Source organism: Tenrec ecaudatus, chromosome 5 (assembly GCF_050624435.1).
Source record: "Tenrec ecaudatus isolate mTenEca1 chromosome 5, mTenEca1.hap1, whole genome shotgun sequence".
NCBI lineage: Eukaryota > Metazoa > Chordata > Mammalia > Afrosoricida > Tenrecidae > Tenrec > Tenrec ecaudatus.
Genome location: NC_134534.1, coordinates 20,661,980 through 20,684,836, shown reverse-complemented (window position 1 = coordinate 20,684,836; position 22,857 = coordinate 20,661,980). Strand labels below are relative to the sequence as shown.

At 42.2% G+C, this 22,857-nt stretch overlaps 1 protein-coding gene and 1 pseudogene across 1 annotated transcript in view; both read right to left on the bottom strand.

Moving 5' to 3' along the window:
• Positions 1 to 22,857, bottom strand: part of SAMD12 (sterile alpha motif domain containing 12) — a 272,160-nt gene that overhangs the window by 65,453 nt on the left and 183,850 nt on the right. The window lies entirely within an intron of this gene.
• LOC142448473 (small ribosomal subunit protein mS22 pseudogene) lies at positions 17,774 to 22,358 on the bottom strand (annotated as a pseudogene).

Genomic DNA, 22,857 nt, shown 5'->3' with positions numbered 1-22,857 from the left:
GGAATGATGGGTGAATGGGGATGAAACTTTGAAAAGGTTAAGAATAGGGTTGAACAGGCTGATTGCTGCAATGACTGTCAGTAGGTTGTACATCTGTACAAAGTCGAACTGGCAACTTTGTGTGCTATAGATCTTTACAACAGTGATCCCCACCCTAATAAGAGGAGCTGCTGAGAATTCCTTATGTGCAAGCAAAAACATAATTTGGGAGGTTTAAGGTCATGATTTCACAGGACATCCCTGCTAATTGACCTAATAAGATGTTCAGTGCTTCTATTTTACCTCCCATTTTTTTGCATAGTGCCAGGGATCTTAAAAGCTTGCAAGTAGACATCCTAGACCCCAAACTGGTCTCTAGTCACTGGTAAAAACAAAAGAAGGATAATAAGGAATAACAGGAGGATGTACATTGTGTGGCTGATTGCCTCCGTGAATAAGCAACTTTGTTCCCTCTGTGGTGAGACCAGAGGAATGAAACAGTGCCTGACTACTATTACTTCACATTACAGAAGAATCTTTGATCAAAATGGAGACACTGCAGGGAAGAACTTCAATTTCTCATAGACTCTAAATTTCCTGTAATCATGGAGTTTAGAGGATAATTAAAAAATATAAGGCAAACATATTTTCTGAAGTCTTCTTAAAACCAAACGATAGTTTAATTTTACTCGTTAAAATATGTGTCTTGAATATTGTGCTCTTTTAAGAACTATCTATGTGAGATCAATTGACAACGCAACTTGAGAGATTAGGTAGGAACCTTAGAAGGCAGCAAATTTAAGTTAATGGGAGAGGACCAACGTTAGAACAGGTACACAATTCAAAGAGTATAATCAAGGTCACTACATGGCACACATTAGACATTCTTGACTTAGTAGGTGTTTTATCATGCATATTCTCAAAACCCAAAATAAATAGCAATAACATAATAAATAACCCAAAATAAATAACAAAACCCAAAATAAATAAAAAGTGAAATAGAACACATAAAGAGCTATATCACTTAGGTTAGTAAGCTGATATGGACTGATATTGGACATTTGGAATCGAACAAGCATATGGTCCACCATGCCAGGGATGACAAATTGAACAGGATTGTGTCACATTCATCATCAAAAAGAATATTTCCAAAGCGATCTTGAAATACAGCACTGTCAATGATAGGAGAATATCCATATGCCTACAAGGAAGACAAGTTAATGCGACTATTAATCAAAGTTACACACCAGTCACTAGTGCCAAAGACGAAGAAATTAAAGATTTTCAGCAACCTCTATAATCTGAAATTGATCCAACATGCAATCAAGATGTGTTGACAGTTACTGGTGACTGGAATATGGACGTTGGAAACAAAGAATTGATATTTGGAGAATATGGTCCTGGTGAAAGAAACTGTGCCAGAGATTATGTGATCGAATTTTGCAAGGCAAACAACGTGGGCATTGTAAATACCCCTTTTCCAACAACGTAAATGGCAATTCTATACTATACATGTGGTCTTCACCAGATAGAATACCAAATCGATCAAATTTATGCAAAGAGGAGATGGAGGCGTTCAATAATATCAGCCAGAACAAGTTTGGGGGATGACTACAGAATAGACTAGCAATTGCTTAGACAAGTTCAAGTTGAAGCTGGAGCCGAAGCATGACCTTGAGCATTTCCTACCTAAATTTAGAGACCATCTCAAGACTAGATTTGATACTCTTAACACTAAGACCAAATGATTTGTCAAGTAACATCAGGGGCAGCCTACAGGAAGAAAGAAAAAGGTTATTAAACAGAATGGGAAAGAAAGAAAAGCCAAAAATAGATGTCAGATGGGACTCTAAAAGTTGCTCTTGAACGCAGAGTGTCTAAAGGCCAAAGGAAGAAATTATGAGGTAAAAGAGCTGAGCAGATGATTTCCAAGGGTAGTTTGAGAAGACAAAAAATTACAATGACATGTGCAAAGACATGGGGGTTGAAAAGCAAACGGGGAAAACTCAGCTCAGCAACTTCCCAAGCTAAAGAGCTAGGAGGGAGGTGGGGAGTGGGGAAATCAGGACTTGAGTGGTAATATTGAAGGATTCTACTCCAAGATATTGAAAGAGGCTAGGAGCATCAAGGGAAGATAGAAAAATACTTGTATAAAAGAATTGGTCAATGTTGAACAATTTCTGGAGGTAGCATAAGATCAAGCATCAATGGTACTAAAATAAGAAGTCCATGCTTGTTCTGTCGGCATTGGCGAAAATCAAGCTTCCAGGAATTGATGGGATACCAATGGGAATGTTTCAACAAACAGATGTAGAACCGGAGTTGCTAGACTAGTCTATTCCAAGAAAGTTGGGATATTTACCTGGCCAACCAACCGGAAGAGATCCATATTCATGCTCATTCAAGGAAAGGTGGCCAAGAGAATGCAGAAATTACAAAACAGTGTCATATGCAAGTCAGGGTTTGCTGAAGTTAATTCAAAGACATTGCAGCAGTACTTAGAATACTACCAGAAACCCAAGTGAGACTCAGAGAGGATATAAAATGAAAGCTATCTTTTCTGATGGATCTTGGCTAGAAGCAGAGGATACCAGAAAGATGTTTACTTGTGTTTGATTGATTATGCAGTCCTTCATCTGTGGGGATCTTAATAAATTATGGTTAGCTTTTTGAAGAATGGGAATTGCAAAACACATATTTGTGCGCATGCAGAATTTGTGCACAGGCCAAGAGGCGGTTGTGAACAGAACAAGGGGATAGTGAGTGGTTAATGCCAAAAAAGCACCAAGCAAACAATCCAAGAAACTGGATGACACAAAGAAACAGCATCGGGCTTAGTGAAAGACTCATTAACAACCTGCGTTATGCAGATCGCACAATCCTGCTTGCCGAAAATGATAAAATCTCGAAGCATTTACTGATGAAGATCAAAGACTACAGACTTCAGTATGGATTATCCCTTACTCTCCCTGACAGGACTAATAAGAGACATGATAATAGATGGAAGAAATACTAGAGTTGTCATTGTACAAGGAGGCACAATCCATTTCCTTGGGAACTGAAATCAAACAGTGAATTCCATTGGGCAAATCTGCTGAGAAAGGACGTCGGAAAAAGTGCTAGAAAGTAAAGATGTGACTTTGAGAAGAGAGGTGCTCCTGACCCAAGTCATGGTATTTTCATTGACCTCACAGGCACCGGAAGCTGGGTCATGAAGAAGGAAGACAGAAGAGGAATGGAGACATTTGAATCACGCTGTTTGTGAAGAATATTCAATGTACCTGGCAGGGTGTCCCATTCTTTGGGACATGAGTCAGAACATACTTGAAGGTACCTGACAACAACAGCATATGACCATTCTGATCCATAGAATCAGAACCTAAACCCAAGCCCACTCGTTAAGTCGATTCCAAACTACAGCAACCCTATAGATAGAGTATTGTCTGCCCCTTGGGGCTTCTGGGCTACACATCTCTAATGGGGCAGAATGCCTCACCGTTCTCCTTCAGTGAACCCCTAGGTTCGAACTGCTGACCTTGTTTGGCAGTCCAACTTGTAACGCCCTATGCCGCCAGGGCCCCTTTGCCCAGCCAAGTAAGGTGGGATTGTGGTACATGACTTCTGAGGTGAAGTCGTAAGAATGAGATAGATTTTGCTTGGCTCACATTCCTTTTGGTGCTCAGCTCTGGAATTCAGTCATCATGCTGGGAGGAAGCCCAAGCTGTATCAGAAGGCCATCGCACACCCTTTCTTATGCCTGCAGTCAAGGGTCTCAACTGATAGCCACCACCAACCACCAAACAAATGAGTAAACAAGCAGCTATCTCTAGCCACTCACCTGCCAGCTATGTCCCCAAAGATTATGTCGCAGAAACATCATCCTTGCTGTGCCTTGACACATGGTCTATGAGCATAATAAATAGCTGTCATATGTCACGAGGTTTAGGGGCAATTTGCTTTGCAACTCCGGTAACTTGGAAACTAAATCATGTGTGTGTTGGGGACAGAGACTATTATTTTACAACTTTATGTCACCCCCCCCCAAGAGCTTACTTATAATAAATGCTCTGTGCATCTGCCACAAATAACTGACCGCATTAATGAAGTGAAACCGTTGGCTGCGTCATGTGGTCCCAGACCTGCTTTCTAGATAATCAGCAGTGAATTCTGAGCCCAGCTCCCAGTGTCCTACCTCCACTGTGCAGTGCTGAGGTGGCTCTTAATCAAGCATGTTTGCCTCTCCCTGTAGCCCATCTGTGAGTCACAGCTTGTTTGCCATTTTCCCTCTAACCCTTGTGTGAAACCACATTGATTGCTTTCCTTGTTTTGATGAGAGAAGAGCGCTTTGGGCAGGGAGGGTGCAAATGAGCTAATGCATTGTTTTGCTTTGTTTTTGCCCATCATCGCCTCTTTGCCTTTGCATGATTAGGAAACTCGAAGTTTGGGTCTTGTAGCTGGAATTGCACTTACTGCTTCGTTTCATAAGTCAGGGCCTTGGAAGCTGACTCTTCTCTGTCTTTAGAATTTTTCTCAGATTAACCAAATGAGTTCATACCAGACACATCATTACCCTTTTCACTGTTATTAAAACTAATCCTATTAACTTTCTTGTTATTAAAGCTAATCCTATCACACACATACGTGTATTTTGTTATTGTTGACACTATACATATTTATAGAAAAACACATACCAATTCAACACTTTCTACATGTACTGTGTAGTGACGTTGATTTTAATCTTAGAGTTGTGGACTTATTTTTACTTTCCTTTTCTGAGTCGTTCCTTTCCCATTAACACAAATTCATTGTCTGTTAAAGTTTAAATCTAATCTTTCAAGTTGCTGTTGTCAGTTTGATCCCTTATATGCAGTTCTTAATAAAGCTGAATACTCAAAGAGGAATTTTTTTTACTAGTAAAGCTACATTATTGTTTGACTTTAAGAAGACTTCAGGGGATATTTTTGGTTTAAGGTTTATAGAATTTCTCAGGGTTTGTCCAACGCTCACGACCACAAAAGATCCGTGAGGATTTGGATTTCTGTTAGCATTTTCTCCCTTTTGATTTGTATTCTCTATGAAATCTTTGATCAAACTGTCAGTATAGTTGTGGGCACCATCCACCTCCTCAGTCTGATGGCAAGGGAGGCAGTTGTCCAGGAAGACAACCAGTCACTCATTCCATAGACTCCTCTTATCCCTGACTCTCCATCTTCCCCATTGATTCCAGGTGAATAGAGGCTCAATGTGGTGCCTCAAATGGCTGTTTATAAGCTTTTAAGACCTCAGGCACTACATATTGAAGCAAGGGGTGGGACTGAAGCACTATGTCTATTCATCGGGATGTTCTACGAAACCATGACCCTAAAGCTCCAAACCAAGAAACCGAAACTGTGCAGTTTGGGGCTATCAGTCCGCTCTTTGTCTTCACCACTGATGTGAACATATCTATCACACACCTTTTGCCAATTTAACTTTTTGTAAGTATACAACTTATTGACAACCATCACAATCATTGGCTGTGAATATACCCTTAATCAGTACTATATTGTCCTCACCAGGAATCCTTTTCCCCCTTCGTCTGCCCTCGTAACCACCAATAAGCTTTATTCTCTATACATTTGTCCTTTATTTTCTTTATATATAAGTGATGCAATAAAATATTAATCTCTTTTTGATTGGCTTATTTCACTCACTATCATGTCTTTCAGCTCCACGTGAGTCACAGTGTGATCATGGCAGTATGTATCATACTACTGGCTGAAAGAGTATCCCACTGTATAGATGTACTACATTGTGTTTACCCATTCATCGGTTGCTGAACATTTACCTTGTTCTCCCTTTTAGGCTACTGTGAAGTGATGCAATGAATCTTGTTGTACAATTCTCCGGATCTCTGCTTTCAAGTTCTTTGGGTGTATACTTAAGAATAGAACTGTTGGACCCTACTGTAGTTGTCTGTCAGCTTGTCACGCTGTGCTGGCTTGTGAGTTGGAGTCTGGAAGTGATGTCACTACTCTCTCAAATGCCAATAGGGTTACCCAAAGAGACAGGTGTCTGCAGGACTTCCACACAAAAAACAGACCACGAGGGAGGAATGGGCTGCCCACTGCAGAGGAAGTAGCTGCTGAAAATGCATGTATAGAATCGAAACATTGTCTCATCCTGCAGGCCTAATGAATGGGAGCAGAACACTGTCAGAGGCAGTGCCAGAGGAGGGGCCCTGGTGGCTGGAAGACACTCAAAACGTGATTGAGGAGGAGCTTCTTTCTCAAAGTACAGTTGACTGTGGTCTCCTGAATGGAGTGGAGTTTTGGGGATCATTTGCAAATGGGGTCTATCTCAGAGTGAGAAGAAACAGCTGCAAAATGTATTAATTATCAGAACGTATGAAGTATGAATCTAGGAAGCTTGGAAGCCGTCAAAAAGGAAGGGGAGCACAGAAAGATCGATATCCGAGGTATTCGTGAGCTGGAATGGACTGGTGTTGGCCATTTCGGATTAGAAAATCATTTTGGATTACTCTGCCAGGAATGACCCAGTCAAGAGGACGGCATTGCACTCACGGTCAGAAAGGACCTATCAAGACCTATCTTGAAGGAGTACAACTCTATTTGTGATAGGACTATACCGATGCACTTTCAAGGCAAGTGTCTGTCAGCATTTCCTCGAGTGTTTGTTAGCCCATCCGCGTGTCTTCTCTGATGAATTCTCTGTTTATATTCTTTTCCCACCTTTTAATGGGATTATTTGTTTTCTTATTGGGTAAACCTGGACTTTTAAGATTATACAAATCTACAGGGGTATCCCTCCATATAAACCATGCAGAGGGGCAGCGAAAGAGTGGAAGGCCCCCAAATGAGATGGATGGACACAGTAGCTGCATCAATGGGCTCAAGCACAGGAACAATTGTGAGGACGGCGCAGGACCGGGCAGTATCTCGTTCTCTTGTACAGAGGGTCACTACAGGTTAGAACGGACTCCATGGTACCTAATAACAACAAACCATGCAAACAGGACATGCTTCTGAGTGACAAACAAAATGAGAAGTGGGTAGGTGGGAGGGATAGATGCCTTAGGATACTAAGCTTTGTTTATCTCTTCTTAATCAGATGATGATCAAAGTATTGGTCCCACTTATCAGTTGCTCCTTAACTTACATAAGATAACCTTAGTTGTACATTGTAATTTGTTTGTTACATACTAACTTATGAGATCCATCATGACTCCAGTTTCCTTAAACTTCACTGGTCCTAGCACTCCAAGACCACCTTGATTTCTTCTCCTTGCTCCATGATTATGCCCTCCCTATATTTCTGTGTGGGAGTCATATGCATAACCTGCTTCCTTTAAGGAGTTTAAATGTTATTTCTAAATGAAACTTGAAACAACAAGAATATGTTGTTTCACAGTCACATCAATCTATGTAACACATGGTGCACCAAGAAGGTAGCCAGAGAGGTGCACAATGGATAACTCCTTAAAGCTCCACAGATGTACTCGGCACCTGCCTCTCCTCTTTGCTGTGACACCAACATTCACTTATCTTTTCACCTCCATCCCCAGATGATTGAAGCTGTGAAGGATTCCATTTTACTTAGATCCCAAATCTAAGCAGCATTCAAAAATCAAATGGTGTATTGCACTGGGAAAATCTGCTGCAAAATAACTTTTAAAGGAGTAAAAAGCAAATGTTTCACTTTGAGGACTAAGGTGTGCCTGACAAAAGCCATGCTATTTTCAGTGGTCTCATATGCACATGAAAGATAAAGAACAAGGAGGACCAGAGATGAACTGATGCCTTGAATTAGGATGTTGGCTAAAAAATTGAGTATATCATAAACTGTCAGAAAAACAAACATATCTGTCCTAAAAAAAAAAAAGTACAGCCAGAATGCCCTTAGAAGTGAGGATAGCACCAAATGTACACCTGTGCTGACACAACGGATAGATGGATGGATTGTGATAAGAGTTGTATGAGCCCACCAAGAAAATGATTTAAAAAAAGAAGTGAGAATGATGCAACTTCAGCTCACTTACTCTAGACATGTTACCAGGAGGGACAAGTTCCCGGAGAAGGATATGGTGCTTGTTAAAGTCGAGTTCAGGGAAAGAGGAAGACCCTCGTTGAGATGGATTGCCACCGTGGCTTAAGCAAGGCCACAATTGTGAAGCTGGTGCAGGACCAGGCAGTGTTTCATTTTGTCGTGCATACGGTCACTGTGAGTGGCAACGAACCACCACCACGACTAGATGATAATTTTCTCTGATATGATTTCACAGCAGGAAACTGAACCAAAATAATACTAGATCATAAAGCAAGAAGATAAAGCATTCTGCATTTACTTCGGGGGTTCGTGGTGGGATAAGTGAGCTTAGTGATAATATGCTTCCAGCATCTCATTATAAGCAAGTATTTGCAAGCTCCAACAAGTGCCTTTCTTCCCTTACCATTCTGCAGTGTCCTTTCTTTAATTCCCAGCCCTCTCTTTTACTGGTTTCCACCGCGTCATCTTAGTCAAGTTTGAAGAGAAGGAAGAGAAGGACTGAGAGGAGAAGGACAAAGAGGGGAGAAAAACACTCATAGTAAACCATTCCTGTCTACCTCAGTCGCCTTTCATGCTTATTTGCCTCCACTAAGGGCCTCTGAAAGTCAAGTTAATTTAACGACTATTTAACATTTCAGGTAATTTTTAAGTATTGTACTAATAATCCCCTTCTGTCACCTCATTGCAACACTTTTATGAAAGGAGTTTAGAAATATGCAAACGAATTTTAATGTTTAATATAATATCACTTCTACTGTGTCCTGTTCCAAGAGTAGATGGTGAGATCTGTTTATAAGTGATCATCCTTGGGTTGGGACCACAATTTGATGGACGAATCTCTTAAACTTCATGGCACCTCAATTGGAGGCATCTCACTGCCAGAAATTTTCCAGGTGAAGACAAACACATTTCCTCGTGGGTGAACAAAAATCTACTAAACAGAGTATTATTTCATATTCTCCCTTCCTTAATAACGACTGCTTTAATATGGCCTGGAAATTTTCAGACTCATTATACTCCTCTCTTCTGAGCAATATTAAAAAACAAACCAAACCCCAAACCAAATCTATTGCCATGGAGTCAAGAGCAGCCCCACATAGTCAAAAGGGGACAGAAACTTTGGCGGTTTTTCCAAATGTAACGTTTGGTAGCATCAGTTTCTGCAGCTCTTCTTCACATGCTATGGACCTTTTACTTCCCAGGCTCCTCTACTGTGCACCAAAGCGGGGTTCTCGTTTGTTGGCTTCAGAAATGAAGTATTGTGAAATCTTACCCTTGAGAGTTAGCAAGTCACTGCACTGTCGCATCTTGCCCTCTGCAGAACTGGCAGCTTGGCTCTCCTTCCAATGAACGAACATGGTGATTATAGAGAGAGATGAGCCACATCAACAAAAGTTCAATAACCTTGAAGTGTATAAAGGGCTTCAAGGCTTAAATTTGGGAACACCTGTTTGAAGACTTCGTTATGATGGCTTCATTTAAAGAGAAAAACTACATGAAGCTCAGTTTGGTTTGATATCATTTATCCTCTTTACTGCAATCATATAGGATTGTCATGGTGACCCCTTCCCTCTTAATTATCTGAACCACAGACTCATAGACTCTGAAAGCTTGAAAGAATCTACCTAGTTAGTTGGGTAAATTTTAGGCCTAGTACAAAAATTCATTTTAAGACAGCTAAACTGGTGGTTAGTAAAGTTGGCCTATGATAAAGGTTTTTAGTGTGTACGCATGTGTGTGCATGTGCATGTGTGTGTGACTTCACTTGGAGAAATAGAATCCAAATGTTAACCCTTTAATTGAAGATAATTAATGTTTTTCTTTTGAGATATACTAAAAAAGTCAGGAGAACACTCGTTTAAAACTTATTCTGTACAACGATCCATTCCATCACCTGAACACTAATAATTAAAGCCTTTCACCTTGAGACCAAAGTTTGACTCCCATCATCCTTCTCACTAGTTTCTGGGTCCTGCTGAGGCCCTATCCACCCACCAAACACTCTACTCATTTCCATGTTCTGCATGCTGTTGATTCTCTCCATCTGATCTGGTTTTTATACCATGATATCTGATGCTGAATCTAATGATGTCTGGATTTCAGTCTTCTTTTCTGAACTACACATCATAATAGCAACTGATGACCTGCTCCACTCATATCTAACGTTGTGGTTGTTGTGTGCTGCTGAATACATTCCAACCCACAGCAGTCTGTATGACATAGTAACACGGCCCCCTGCTCTTGCCTAGGCTGTCAGCCTTAGGAAGCGGATCAGCAGGTCTTTTGTCCCACAGAGAGTCCTGGGGGGAATTGTCAACCTGACCGTTAATGGAGTGCTTAACTGTTGTGCCAACAGGGCCCTTTGTTTTTAAAAAATATATATATTTTAAATTTTAATAAATCATATTATTGGAGCCTTATACAACTCTTTTCACAATCCATCCATCCATTGTGTCAAACACATTTGTACATTTGTTGCCATCAGCATTTTCAAAACATTTTCTTTCTACTTGAACCCTTGGTATCAGCTACTCGTTTTTCCCCTCCCTCCTTCATGAACCCTTGATAATTTATAAATGATTACTATTTTTTCACGTCTTACACTGACTGATGTCTCCCTTTACCCACTTTTCTGTTGTCCATCTCCCTGGGAGGGGGCTAGGTAGATCAATGTGATCGGTTCCCTTTTCTAGATAGCTAATAGACATCTCAAACTCAACATGTCCCTAACTGACTTCCTTCCTCTGTCCTCTCCGTCTCAGCTCCATCTGCAGTTTCTCCATTGCATTTCGTAATCAATGCAATCCTCCCCTTTGCCTAGTCCCCAGACATTACATTCACCGAAGACTCTTCTATGACTCTCTTCTTCCATTGTTCATCTATTTAGAAAACCTGATGACTCGACTTCAAATATAACCAGATACCAGTCTGTTTTAGGCACCACCAGTACACCAACCCCTAACAGACTACCATCATGCCACACCTACATCAATCTTTTAGTAGGCTACATTCCTTCCTCTGTCCTTATTTTAAGTCTTTAAAATGTCCTACAAGGTCCCATGCATTCTGACTACCCCATCTCTATGGCCTCATTGCATATTAATCATTTCTCAACTCATAGTGCTCCAGTCAGTCACCACAGTCACCTCACAAATACCAGCTCTGTCCAGCTCTTATTTTGCCTGGAGTGTTCTCCCAGATACACACCACGGCCACATCCCTCACTTCCTTTAAACCTTTCTCCAAATGTCATCTTTTCAATAAGTCCTCTACAGATTCCCCTGTTTGCAAACGCCATACTCCATCCTCTGCTGCTGGTAACAATCCTTGCTCTATTGTTCCTGTCTTCATGCAAAGTACCATCCCATGAGCCGCATCATTCTCTGATTTATCTTGTCTATTATTAAGTCTCTATCTCTTCCCATTGGTTTGCAACCTCCATCAGGACAAGCATCTTTATTTCACGGAGGACCCCAATGTTGGAATAGTGCCTGGCACACAGCAGCCCTGAAATAACGACCTGTGCACCAAACGAGCAAACTTGCCGGGTCTGTCACCATTTATCACAGCTCCTCAGTCGTCTGAGTGGCAGAAAATTGGTTGAGGTCCCAGTTGTGCCGTTGGCATTCCTAAGTTGGAGCGAAGACAGCCTTTCCTATTCGATTTCTCTTAAATTGAGCCAAAAAATGCAGAGACAACTTGGACTATAATTCTTAGCAAGCTAGCTCAAATCTCTGCTCTTCAGGTTTCTTTCTTTCTTCCTGGAGACAGAGAGTGATCTAATGAAAGCATCTTGGCACTTAGAATCACACAGATACGGGCTGAGAGACAGCTCTGATGCTCATTTCACGGTGCCTGGCACGTCTTGCAGTGTGTTTCTCAAAGCATTGCTCATATGACCTGCCCTGTAGGCTCTGGAAAGACTACAAGTGGCTTACTTAAAGTTGTGGCATAGTGCACACCATGTGTTCTGAAAATTTAATTTTTGTATCTAAATAGCGCTTAGACAACCTCTAATGGAAAGGTTACTAGTTCACACCAGCCAGTGGTGACACCCAGGATGAGATTCAAATGATCTGCTTCCAGAAGGTCGCAGCCTTGAGAACTCGCCGAAACACAGTTCTTATCTACAGTCACGAGTCAGAATTTACCTGTTGACAACGAGTTTTTAACAGCCTTTGAACAGCGTACAGCGTGGTGGTTACATGGTGGGCTGCTAACTGCATGGTCAGCAGTCTGAAACCACCAGGTGCTCCCCGGGAGAAAGACAGAGCTCTCTATTCCTATTAAGAATTACAGTGTTGGAAAATCACAGGGACATTTCTGCCCTGTTCGATAGTGTTGCTTTGAGTCGGCATTGACTTGATGGCAGTGAGGGTTCTCTGAGATTGAACAGCATATGTAAAATCTTCTGGGGCTTGGGAAGCAGTAGTACAGTGCAGTGAACACAATAATTTTAGGGAATCCAACAGATTTGGGTTGAGGTCTAGGCATGTAAGTTACTATTAACTGATTGTGTTTGTCTGGGTAGACTAGATAAACAAATCCATAGAAAATCATATGTGTATAAGAGAGAGTTTTATATGAAGGGTAATTGTATATTAAGAAAGCATCCCAACCCAGTCCAATCCAAGCCCATAAGTCTGATATTAGCCCATCTGTCTGACATCGATCTATAAAGTCCTCTTCAGACTCACACAACACATGCACTGATGCCGAATGCAGGATGATCACAGGCCAGTGTGTACAAAGTCTTTGGATCCAGTGGCACTGTAAGCATCTCAATGTTGGCAGGGGTCTCCATGTGGCCTCTCCAGGTCCAGGGTTCTGGCTGCATCAGGCTTGGTCCATGTGGCTTCTCCTCAGGAATGCCTCGCAGGGAGTCCACCTTGTCAGTAGAGAGTCTCCAAGAGAGTGAGCAGAGAGAGAGTCTCTCTTGCCTCCAAGGTGGAAGTGCCAAAGTTCCCAGAATTCTCAGGAGAAGGGCATTCCCACACAGAGGGCTCATTGGCTATATCTTGATTGACAGGCCAGACTCCATCCTTTCACTCGTAATCCTCTCAAATGGACACCAGATTATGTAACCACCACACTGATCGTAAACTAAAGCTGAAAGCTGATAAGAAAGGAGGAGGATTAAAAATACCACTGAGAAAATATAGAAGGGTGGGAAAGAAGGATGAAAGATAAAGTAACTAGATGTGGGGAAGCAAAGGGATACCCCTTCTTAATTATTGCTTTGTTGCAACCAGATAAATAGATGTTGCCTTTGGTCATCCATCAAGGGTTGCTAAGAGTTAGAATCGATGGACTGGTAGTAGGTTTGTTTGGGGTTTGGGCTTCCAGCAATACATGATGCCATTAGCCTCTCCCTGAAAATCAGAGTCAGCGCTTCACTCTCTCCAGAGACATTCCTGAACAAAGTAGCCTAATTTTGTGCCAAAGATACAGTCCAGATTCTCTGAGCACCATCCAGATGTGTGGCCTTTACTGCTCCCAAGCTGTGAAGGGGAGGCTTGTGTGCAATGCCGGGAAGATGTGTCGCCTCGCAAATGCTTTCGACGGACCATCAGAGTCTCTAACATTAAAGCTCTCAGAGAGGAAAGAAACAGCAACAAACAGACATGCACAGGCAGTCACCAGCAAACGGATGGCTCTGATTATCAATGCCTCCTCTCCCTCTCGGCCCATATTGTGCAGCCTGTCAAGAGACACGCAGAAGGAAAGGATCACGCTGTCCTTTGTGTCTGTGCTGTCTTCGTGAAGCAGGAGAACCCATCGCTCATCTGCACAAATGAGCGCACCCTGTGGGCGAGGCTGTGCGTGCAGGGCACAAAGGCACACGGACACCCTGAGCACGCCCTATTCTGGGCAGCCCCACATGAAAGGCTAGGCGAACACAAGCCGGACAAGAGCCCCAGATGAAAGCAACGACGAACCAGAAACAGGGCCCTTGATATTATCACCATCTCCAACATATCTACAAAATCCCCTTTGGAATACAGATTGAAACAAAATGCCCTCAGGGCAAAAATCACTCTTTGCAAAAGGAATGGAAGCCCTTCTCTTCCCCAGGGCAGCATCTATTTCCCCACCCCTTGACTCTGGGCTGGCCTCATGGCTTGTTTTGACTGAAAGTCATTGCCAGAGGTGATGATGACCCAGGCCTGAGCTGAATCCTAAAGAGCCCTGGAGGGAAGATGCATTCTTTCTCTGGCTTCTCTGCAACTGCCATGAGAATATGCCTGGGTGGCCCATTGGAGACAGCTTTCTGTGGAGCACAGCTGACTCAACCGAGTTGCTCCAGCCAAGGTTCCACATGTGTGGAAGAGCCCACACTGAATGCAGGCAGGTGAGTCAGGCCTCCCAATTTAGGCCAGCATGGCCGAGCTGCCTATCCGGCCCACAGGTCAGAGAACAAAAGTCAGGCTTATCATTGCATGCCACTCAAGGCTTACACGGCTGGTAGTTGTTCATTGCCATTAAATTAGTTTGCTAAAAGGACAAACCAATCTGTCTCCGAAGTCAGGCCAGAGCGCTTCCTTAGAGGGAAGGATGGCAAGACTTCATCTTACATACTTTGGACATATGGTCAGGAGAGCTCGGTCTGGAGACGGACATTATGTTTGGTCAAGTGGAGGGGCGGTGAAAAAGAGGAAGTGCCCTCGATGAGATGGACTGACACAGTAGCTGCAGCAATGAGCTCAGGCATAGGAGCAACTGTGAAGATAGTGCAGGACTGTGCAGTGTTTCGTTCTGTTGTGCATAGAGTTGCTATGGGTCAGAGCCGACTTGATAGCACCTAACAACAGCAGCAACAACAACCTTATATATAATAGAAAGAAACATTGTCCAGTACTGTGCTGTCTTTGTAACATTCATTATTGCAATTATGATGTAGTGCTTTTGAAACTAGGGGACTCATCTTCCAGCATCACTTGGACAGTGTTCTGTGATGCGTAGAATTTGGTTGACTAACTTTTGGAAGAAGTTTGCCAAGCTTTTCTCCCTATGCTTTCTTAGTCTGGAAGCTCTTCTGAAAACTGTCCATCATGGGTGATCCTGTTGGTATTTGAAACGCCAGGGGTGTAGTTTCCAGCATGACAGTGACATATGACAAACTAACAGGATGGTGATAATTGTATTGGCTGGTGAGCTTTATTGTGGGGATTGATACATAATACAATGGATTACTACCATTCAGTGAGCTTTTCCTACTATGTATTACACATCATGTTAAGTATTTTCCTTGCATTCTTCCACTTAATCCTCAAAAGCCGTGAGGTTGGTACAATTACTGGCTCCTGTTTGCAATAAGGAACCTGAAACTCGGAAAGAATAAGGTGATTTACTTCCAAAAGGTTGCAACCTGGCCAACTCTATGCAGTGTGTATAGTTCAAACTCAAGATCAAGAGCTTGGTAAGAATCAGAGGTGGCATTTGAACGACAGGCTTTGGCACTCTAAAGGCTGACCCCTACTTGTAGGGTTTCAAGCCACTACCCCAAATTAGGTCTGGGCACACAGCAGAGTGATTAATGCCATTGTAGAGATATGGTTTTTAACACAGCCTGTGGGATGAATTGCTTTAATCTTCCCAACAACCTACAGAGTTGTTATTGCAGTTATTACTTCCAGTTTACAGAGAAATAGACTCTCAGAGAGGTAAAATAACTAGCTTAAGGTCACGCCTGGTCTGCAACAATTCCAATTCCAAACTCCATGGTTCATCCATGATATTACCCTGGCTTGATGGACAGAGGAAATGAGGATCAGAGGTGTGAACTGTCTTACTATGGTTCCCAGTGTCAGATTGCCTCTATATCTTAAAGCGATTGATATACCTCATCAAAGGCAACCCTGTCATTATCTTGGGAATGCCCATGGCAGAGCTGGGATGGGCACCAGTCACCTGGTTCCTAACCGAAAACAATTCCTACTCTCCTTATTTTAGAAGAATGCATATTTTCTGTATGGGATATGAGAGCAGCGTTGCACTCTCTGTTCCTCAAGTTCATAACCAATAGCATGCAAACAAAAACACTTCTTCCGCTCCTCTTACAAAGTTATTGCAAAGACTGAATCAAATAAACACGGGATGGAGTGTTCATTTAGAAAGCTTGGCAGAAAAAGAGAGGGCTGAAGGCACCTACATACGTTGAAGCCAGCGTGTTGATACTCAAGTGGAAAAGAAAATATAAGTAAATATTCATGTCATTGTATTTAGTTGGGCAAGGAAGGGATGCTGGGCTTCCCCTACTAGTGTTCTTGGGCTAAACATGAAGTCTACATAATGGACAGTCCCTGAGAAGCTCCATGTTTACTGGAAGGAAAAATGATGTGTTCATTCATTCAAGTCGGCCAAATGAATCCAATGGGGTCAAAGTTTAGCTCGCACAGACTGGTCAATTCGCACAACATGGCCTAAGAAGCTAAGGTGGAAAATGTTCAAACATCTCATCCTGTATGTGTAACGGGGACGAGAACGAAATGGAAATGATGGAAATGGTAAGATGAAAAACAACACATTTTTCTTATACACTCACATCTATTTTTCTAATACGGACTAAATCTTATAAAACTAAAGGACATTTTACCAAGGCTAACCTTATGCACACAATTATTGTTACTTTCATACGTTGCTTTTTCAGAACCCATACCCATGTCTGTACAGCAGTATTACTCTCTAAATAAATCATTATGGAACCTGGCTTGTTACCAATTTAAGTCATTTTTTCTATTATTCCATGATAATAATGCGTGAGAAATACAGGGCTTTCTACTCCCATTAACAGTAAGAGTCTCAGAAGCTCAGTGGGGCAGTTCTACTTTGTCCTATAGGGTTGACATAAGTCGTCATGGACTCAATGGCAGTGAGTGATAACAACATGTTTAATACTCTTGTTGCTATCAAAGGAAGCATGCAAATAGGCTTTTAATACGATAAAGCATACAATGGGCTCATGGCGAGAAACACCAGCCACTTGTCTAATTTCTTCCCTGGCAACTATGTTCTCCCTCGACGAAGAAGACACACAAGCCCCTAACTGAAATCCTTGTCTATCTAATCCCAGTTGAAGTTTGCCGGGGGCAACCTCTTCATCATTTTTCTTTTTGATCTCCTCCATATATCAAATTTATAGGATATCTAATCATCCCAATGAGAATGATAAGGAATCAATACACATATGCTGGCTTTGTACTCGCCTCTTCTCTCCCCACTCTTTGCCCTGACCACCCAACTTGTAGCTCCACTGGTCACATTTGGGACCTTACAGGATCTAAGTATATAATTACAAATCTTCAAATACAGACTCTTCTTTTTGCGAATACTTGTTTGTTTTTCCCTAGACTGGTTTTCCCTCTTTGAAAGCCCTACTTTCTTCCATCTATAGTTCTGCTTATATATTATCAAGGTTAACCTCATAAAATTTCTGCCTTATAACCTCTATTTAGACTACTGTGCTTGGATTGTTGATTAATTAACAATGAACAATATCAACAAGCACCGGTTGCTGCGTTGTTGTCCTACACCCACTGTGGAGACGCCGGACCAATTAGTCTGGCTTGGGTTATTTTTCCTTCTTTGCTTTCCCAGCAGTGCTACATCAGGTCCACTGGGAGTTTTAATTAGATTTCTCTTCTCCTTCTTCTTTTAACCTTTTAATCTGGAAATTTATAAACATTTGGTCCGAGATTAACAAAGAGAAATCTTATTAGTCATTAATAAAAGTTACTTAAAAACATTGTTATGGTGCCCCAGAATGGCTAAGGGATGCATCTAGACACGCGTGCAATGTGCATTCTAAGGGTGCTGCATTTGGTGCTTCTGGTTTTGCCAAGAATTTAGCTAAATTTTAATCCCTCACCAGCCTGCTCTCTGGCCTCTGGAGCTGACTAGCCTTCTAGGTGGTCATGTGATACACTGCACCAGGCTGGCCGCGTCATCGACCATCTCTCCCTAAATCTGTCCAACCAGCCAGCTACCCGTCTTTTCCTTATTTACAAAATACCAAGCCATCCCACCGAAGTGCCTTGCTGACCCTCATAGGTCCTATTTTCCAAGTTCATCTACATCTTCATATGTCCGCTGATGAACCTTGGTATACTCTGCAGAGCCTGGCTCCAACTGGGCGATGCAGAGTTTAAGGGTGTCAGCATGTCAGTTGTGGTTGTACGCGTTCTTAAGATTTTCTTCTGTAAAAATTATTAGCATCAACATTCTATGACGTTCTTTCGGGAAATAAATTTGGATCATTCGGTCCTGCTCTTCCCAAGAGGCTTTGTATAGTGTGCCACTGGGTTCTCTGAACGATGATAAAATGTTCCTGGTGGGATGCATTATCCGATGTACCTGTAAACACATAGTTGCTTGTTTCTGTTCCTTCTGCTACCTTCAGCTAACACATCCTTTATTGGTGTGTTGCTTTTTTGAACTGGGGGCATTTTCAACTATATTTTAGCTGCCTCAACGGCCTGTCTGGAGCCTCTTCCAACTCTTCCTGGGCCTTTAGCTTGTCGGGTGGGACCTTTAGTTCTTGAACAGCTGGCTTGAAAATCTCCTGCAAATTCAAACCTGTCATCTGGATGAGTCTGCCTTGGCTTTCCTCATCCATAAATGTAGGCTTCTTTATCCCGGGCTTAGCAGATTCTGCAGTGTTGGAGGTAAACCTGCCCTGCAGAGCCTGCCTATCGACTGGAGCTGGGCATGGGGCCGGAACTGGGTTTGGAACCACAAGCAGACAACCTCTGCCCTCTGAGAACCGGCCAAGAAGCCCCACAGTGACACGGGAGACCTGAGGGCGGCCATCATATCCGAGTAGTTCCTTAAATTCATGCTACTTTTTTGTTTTCTTCATATTTGAAACAAACATCTTTATGGTGGTTAGGTTCTTTGAACTATCTACTATTCTGTTTGCTTTTTTCCCTCTTGTGTTTTTAGCATCATGTTTTCAAGTGTTTTAATTATATTCCCTTGTTTATCAGATTCCGGTCATTCTTTAAGCTTGACTTCCCGCTCTTCTCTGGGCCTGCTGCACAGGAAGCGCTTTGTACTTGCTTGGATCGTTCTCCTGGATTGGATGGAGACATGGTCTCCTTGATTCTGATCATTCTTGTTTCTTTCTCATTTACACCTTGTTTTTTGCCAGAACACATTCACAAGCAACTATCTTTGGAAAGCCTTATGGGGGTGAGGGGGGGGGGGTAAACATTTTCAGTCTCTATATATCAGAAAAAGGCCTTCATTCTAAGACCACATTTGGTTGACAATGTGATGAAATGTAGTATGTAAAGTTAAAGAAAAAAATCCTCCCAAAGTTCTGAAGGCATGATATCATAAGTTTTCTACCTTTACAGAGTGTTGGAGAAGAAGTTCAAGCTAGTTTAATTTCCATTTATTTTCTGGTGACTTGTATCTTTGTCACTAGGAGGTGTCAGGCTTTTCTCCCCACCCCCCACAGCAGTTTTATGGGCACTCCATTTACATATCATACAATTTATAGCTTAATCGTTCAATCGGATTCAGGGGTGCTGCACAGTCACCACCACATCAATCTGCCAGCATTCTTCTTTTACTTCTTGCTGTTCTGAAGTTTCATGAGAATGAGCTGGAAGGCGTGTCTCCTTTCACTCCTTTCTGACAGGTACTCCATTAACCTCTTTGAATTTAAACACAGCTTTAGAGAATTTCCTGAATGACGATTTTTCAAGTAAAATCTCTGTTTACTCTGCTTTCTTCCATAGAATTCCTGTTATTAAGTACTAGGCTCTCGGAATTGAATATGCACACTAAGATATATTTACTCACATCTCTTTCTCTCTTGCTTTTATATAAGGGGTCAGAAAACCAAGGCCGGTGGGTCAAATCCATCCCATTGATTTTGAACGGCCTGCTCACTAGTAGATTTTATAATGGTCAAAAAGGAGGATTTTTCATGCCCCATGAACATTCTGGGAAACTCAACTTCCTATGCCCACAAGCAGTTTCCTGGGCGTGCAGCTATGCCCATTCCCTTATGGATGGTGCACGACTCCTTCCATGGTGTAAGAGCAGACACGAGTCCACACAGTCTGGAGTGAAAGTCCAAAACCTCTATGCTCTAACGGTTTACAGATAGGGTTTCCCTGGTCTCCAGAGTCGAAGAGTTTTCTCAATTTAACCTGCTAAACCTTTTACTATACATAAAAACCTGTTTGAATTTTCATTTTCAAGGACTGTCTTGTTCTGTTCTCAGATATGTTCTACTTGAAAGCATCCAGAACTTATTTTTAATCTTCACACTTTTGATTTGAGACCCTCTGGTATTTTTCAGAAGCTCTCTTTGTGCATCAATTACTTTTCAGAGTTTTGGAGGTAAGACAAAGGGAGGCAAAGAACCCACAGCTTGCACAACCCTGGAGAGGAGTTTAAAGTTCACTATCTGAACTTGAACATAGTGAAGGTTCTACTCCCCGAGTCCCTGACTTCAGGCATTTATTCAGAATATTTTTTTACATTTTATTAGGGGCTCATACAACTCTTATCACAATCCATACATATACATACATCAATTGTATAAAGCACATCTGTATATTCAGAATATTGAACGGAGACTTGCTCAGTGGCCAGCACTGGTATGGGGTTTCGGCACCGACTGATACAGAAGATGATTTTCCTTCATCGTGCCCTTTCTAGTAAGAAGTGTGAGCCAAGTGCGACCAAAGAAGCTAAATACTAGAGGCTGCATGACCTCAGGAGCAGGCACTTAGCTTGCCATTGCTCCAGTGGAAGTCCATGGATCTTGCCTTAGACATACACCAGCGACGAGTCTGCATGGACTCAATGGCAGTGAGAGTTTTGAGAGCTATGTCAGTTACTACGAGGGTTGTCGTGACTTGGAATTGACTTGATAGAAGTGGATGGGGTGGGGGGATGTGTCATCTTATTCAGGAGGCTTAATCTCAGTAAGACATTGTTTCAGCATACTCACTGCCACTGAGTTGATTCTGACTCACACTGACCCTACAGGACAGGTAGAATGGTCCCTGTAGGTTTCTCAGACTGGACCTCTTTATGGAGGAGCCCTGGTGAGATAGGAGTTACATGCTTGGAAACTCACCTACAGGGTTCACTATGTGTCAGCATCGACTCCATGGCAGTGAGTTGGTTTTCTATGTATGAACTCTTTATGGGAGTGGATAGATCTTCTTTCTCCCATAGAGCGGCTAGTGGCTTGGACTGCTGACCTAGCAGTTAGCAGCTTAATGCACAATTACTATACTACCATGGTTCTTCATCATAGAGGAGACGGGAATAATAAAATATTTATCTCATAGGCTTGTTATGTTACGAGGATATGATTAGAAATACATATAAAAGGGAAATTTTGTTTAGTTGAAAAACATTGAAAAATGAAAGTTTATACCATGGTTATAATTTTATTATCATTATTACTGCTACTTCCACTACTATTATTGCTACTACCATTCTTATGACCAGTGAAGAAGTGTGAGTGACTTAGAAGATGCGTTCAACTTTGTTTTAGGAACATTTATTTATAGGTCCTTAATACACAGGATTCATCATTCCCCAGGGGCTCGGTTTCTCTAAATGTACTGGGAGGTAAAACTGCAAAGGAGTTGGCGTGTACCACTTTATAACAAGTCTCCACAAGGCAGTGTGGAGAGAGGAGAAAGATGGCATCCTGTCGTGGCCATTTAATGGACCCAGGCAAGAAGTTGGCACAGTATTTGCAACAGAAAATTTACCTTACTGTGATGGGTCGTGAATACTCACCCGAAACTCTAGCACCTTGGCCATGAGGGAGAAAGAAGGAAAAATCTCTTTTCTCCCAACATGCCTTGGGTCTGTGAGGCCGACCGACTTTCTCCAGGGGGGCTCATTCCAGCCCAGCTATAGAAATATATGAGTCGCATGGAGTCAGGCTCCGTATTGGGGCTCAGGCATGATATCTGTGAGAGTGAAATCTGGGGTTCTATGGAAGTGCTTCGGAAATGCCCCAAAGCATAACCCTCCCACTCAGCACTCACCACCGAGACTCCATGTGACCGAGAAAGGACCCGGGAACGGACGCCGCACGTGCAATATTCCTGCTCAGCTAAAATCATATTTCCCCACAAAGCATCGTCTGAACAAACACCTCTTTCATATTTTCATTCTTTTAGCCTCCTGTTTATTCCCTTTTAATAGACTTCCCTTTTCATGTTTCATTCCATTTCCATTTCCCTCTGGTACCTCGCCAGGATGTTAAATTTAATACCCTCAATGTCAGGCCGTTTCTCATTCTCAGCAGCTGCAGAAGGAGGCCGGGGGTTCAAAGGTATCCTCTGCATTGCCTGACCTCTTTGATTTGAAAGCGTATTAGTTTAATAATAAAAATATCTAGGCTATGCATTTGATATACAGACCAGAGAGAATCGAGGGCAACACATTTTTTCTGATCCTTTAGAGAAAAGCCCAGACAAGGATTCCAAACTCATTTTCTGTTGATTCTCTGTTCCCCCATGACATCGTTTTTCTATACCTTTTACACATCAGCAGAGCCCCTCACAGCCATCTGGGATTATTGATTATGAAGCCGCAAAACCCTTCCACACGGCACGCCGGGCAGTGCCAGCTTTTTCCTCAGCCACCCTTTGAATCTTATTATTTCTGCTCATCAAATGTATTTTATTCAATCATTCTTTTCAGAGTCACACTAGTTTTCACGCTACTGTTGCTCACTGAAAAGTGGCCATATAAAAAGTTTAAATGTGAAGATTTAATGTGCCCGACATACTTAATTTCATGCCGCTTGCCCCATTGTTCAAAGCAAATAGCAGTTTATTAGTA